At 44.2% G+C, this 3713-nt stretch overlaps 1 long non-coding RNA gene across 2 annotated transcripts in view; it reads left to right on the forward strand.

Annotated features, from left to right (window-relative positions):
- LOC122558519 overlaps window positions 1–3713 on the forward strand; it is a 29110-nt gene that overhangs the window by 21831 nt on the left and 3566 nt on the right. For both annotated transcript variants that reach the window (XR_006314173.1, XR_006314174.1), the window contains one exon: window positions 1897–2014. This is a non-coding gene — a long non-coding RNA (uncharacterized LOC122558519). The remainder of the gene's footprint in view (window positions 1–1896; window positions 2015–3713) is intronic.

The following is a 3713-nucleotide window of genomic DNA, read 5'->3' on the forward strand; positions in this document are numbered from 1 at the left end:
CCATCACCACTCCGGGCCCACAGACACTGCCAACACACCGGACTCCAGCCATCACCACTCTGGGCTCACAGACACCGCCACACACCGGACCTCCAGCCATCACCACTCTGGGCTCACAGACACCGCCACACACCGGACCTCCAGCCATCACCACTCCGGGCCCACAGACACTGCCATGCTCTCCCGATCCTGCTACCTTTCTTTCCAGAACTCCAAAAGGTGAGTAAACATCATCTAAAAACTAAGCAACAAACAAAAAACAATAAAAATGAGAAAGAAGTAAAAATATTAAACTAAAAGTGAATGAGCTGACCCTGCAGCTGCCATCTTGGAGGATATGCCTGAGTCAAGATTCAACCCACAGCCCTTCAATCTCCACCATGGGTGGGGTGGAGAGACGGGTCTTGAACATACCCAGCTGGAATGGAGAACATCTGTGTGCTGGGTGCACCAATCTGATCCATACCAGCCATCCAAGATAACGGCCACTCAGGGATCTGAGTTGCTATGGCAACACACACTGTTAGACGCATGTTGAAGTATTGAGAATGATGGTAAACGATCTAATTTCTTTGGCTCTGTCACCATAGCTGACCAGAATCTCTCTTGCTCATGCTCTCTGTCATTGCCATATGTGGGGAGGGGTTGCAAGTGGTTACTAAACTTGTTTGGCCATGTTACAAACACACTCATTCTGAAGAGGGGTCACTGGATCTGAAACGTTAAATCTGATTTCTCTGCATAGATGCTCAGACCTGTTGAGCTTTTCCAGCAATTTTGTTTTTTGTTTCTGGAGTGAGACCTGAGGCCAGATCACTGGCTCAAGGCAGAGGCAGGGGACACTAGCCACTTGAGCATAAGATCTACAATCGTGTACATGACCAACATACGATGCTGGATTGAGCTGTTAGGTGGAATTTTGGATGCTGCAGATTATTTCAACTAATTCTGATAGGTTTATCAAAATCCTTAATCAGCTTCATTTCACAAACAAACCCACAGGAAACAGAATTCTAAAATCTGAATCACTGTTCACTGAATGAAGATAGGGACCCATCAGTGAATAAAGAGACAATTAGACCCCAAACTGTCTGGATTGTGTAAATGAGATATAAAATCTGACATAAACCTCAGCCTCTCCAGTCCAGAAATCTACAGTTTAGAACATGAGTTATCGAGAAATGTTTTGAGTGGAGTTGAGTAACTTTCAGCACCATTTTAGTCCAGTAGTTTGTGAGTGGAAATGGTGGATAAGTAATGCAATATTTTTACTGCCTTATAATGTTTGATCAGTGTTTTATGCTGCAGGTGAACATTTTAAGTTTGATGTTCTCCAATTTTGTTTTCTAATGTTATTCTTTAATCCAGAAAATTCCAGTATTCAGAGATACCTTGATCCTGAACATTTTGGATTGGAGAGATTACAGTCTGTCCATTTCATTATGCTCCATTGTTTCCCCTATGATCGTAAGTCTCTAATATAAACTGGTCCAAATGATCCCTCTGTCAGATTGTGGATTTACTGTGGACCCAGTATATGATTATTTCAGTTGTATAGAATATTTGATAAGTTTGAATCATTGTAAAAGCATAGTAACATGATGGGATTATTACTGTTTAAATTATTTGTAATGAACTGATTGATGCACCAGTTTGAAACTTCGCTGCTTACAATTTAATTGAAGATTTCACTGATTGATTTGAGTCAAATCTGGAAATTTCTCTCAAACTCATTAACCAGTTAATGAAAGAGCTGAAAAAGGGATTCCACTCCCAGAATAAAACAAAGCGGGTTTACCCCGAGACCGTACTGTGGGTGTTTTCCTGTTGGTATTTCGAAGGGCTGGATCTGATTTGTATTGACCTGATTATTTAATCCTCTCCTTCTCCACTCAGGGCCGACTGAGACTTGTGAACATTTGTGGTGCCAGCTTGATGAAAGTGAACACTGCACGGCTGCAGTTGGAATAGTGAACAAATTCATCCAGAGATGTACCAACCACACTCCGGACATGTAAATAATCATTCTCCCAGAGGGCAATGTCAGCCTCACAACACAGTTCATTTAGATATCATCCCAGTACTATGGGTTTTAAATAGACTGTATGTTCAATAATACTTGGTGCTTTTTGGGCCGTTCCCTCTGTTTGAACCTACTCTGTGCTCGTATCCCAGTCTGAAGGAGGTACCCGAGGCAGTCTTGTTGAAATATCAGAGGTCTCACCCGATGACTGGAGAGAGTCAGCAAGAGATCCATTGTGTCTCTTTAGGACAAATACCAGCCAAACCACATGCCAATCAGGCAGTGGCACGGCTATTGACAGAGCCTTCCTTGGAATTATTACCCTGGGGGTAGCAGTGCCATACAGTGAGAGCTGCTGGCAGCTTTCAGGGGCTGGCAGTTGATGTGCTCAGCAATGCCACTGAGGTGGTCATGGATGATGTCAGAAGGATCCCCCATTCCCCCAAATCCCAGGCTCCTGGAGGAGTCACGCCACAGGTCAGTAATGTAGCAGGGATAGTGCTGTGGGAAGTTGCAGGGAAAAAGGGGCGAGGAGGGTAGGAAACAAATGCAGGGGCAACACTCATCAGCCCATCCCTTCCTGATGTGCTATCCCTCGATTAGTTACTGATTGTCTTTGATTGAAGGACGCCAATATCCGCTCTCCCCAGAGATGACAAGCAGCCCACACAGTTTGATCAGTCCAGCATGCCACATAACACCATGCCCACTTGTAGCTGCGTTAATTCCAGCAGAGGTGGTGTGATGAGGCCATCTTGTGATCCATTATTGGCCACTTAAGGGCCTTGACGATGAGCATGGTGGGGAAGTCGAGCTGCAGCCCAGACCCTAATTCTTGTGAAGATGGGAAGTCAGCAGGGTTCAGGTAAAACACCATCCCACCTAATTATTTACCCTCCCTGTCTCCAAGCTTGTGAGAACACTGCTGCCTCACAGCGCCAGAGACCCGGGTTCAATTCCCGCCTCAGGCGACTGACTGTGTGGAGTTTGCACATTCTCCCCGTGTCTGCGTGGGTTTCCTCCGGGTGCTCCGGTTTCCTCCCACAGTCCAAAGATGTGNGTGGACTTGTTGGGCCGAAGGGCCTGTTTCCACACTGTAATGTAATCTTAAAAAAAAATCTAAAACACCAGTGAGAACAGGATATTCTGCTCTAGCCTCATGCTAGTGTTATCCATGAAAATCCTTGGCCAGAGTGATAAATAGGGGGGCAGAAATTAGGATTTATATTGCTTCTTTTACCATCAGCAAGCTCAGGTAAAATTGGTATCAAATGGAGAAATCTTTCTTGATGTAAGATGTTAAACTTGCACATTTCTGTGTTGCTTCCATAGAATGCTTATTATACTTTGCACACATCCCTATTCTGTTTCACTACATGTAGGTGGAAGTGGGTACTACAGATGCTGGAGATTAGAGTCTAGATTAGAGTGGTACTGGAAAAGCACAGCAGGTCAGGCAGCATTGGGTGTGTGCCTAGCTTGCACATAACTATCTCTCTTTTGAAAGTCTCCCATTTTTCATTATTTCATCCAGCAAAGAGAAATTCCAATGTGCTCCAGTTCATCTTTTAGACTCCTAAAATCTGTCCTTTCCCAGTCTGAGATCTTAATCCTTGACTGATTTTTATTGTTTGCCAACATAATATTGAACATGATTAATACTATGATCGCTATTTCCCAAATGCTCCCC

Source organism: Chiloscyllium plagiosum, chromosome 17 (assembly GCF_004010195.1).
Source record: "Chiloscyllium plagiosum isolate BGI_BamShark_2017 chromosome 17, ASM401019v2, whole genome shotgun sequence".
Taxonomy (NCBI): Eukaryota; Metazoa; Chordata; class Chondrichthyes; order Orectolobiformes; family Hemiscylliidae; genus Chiloscyllium; species Chiloscyllium plagiosum.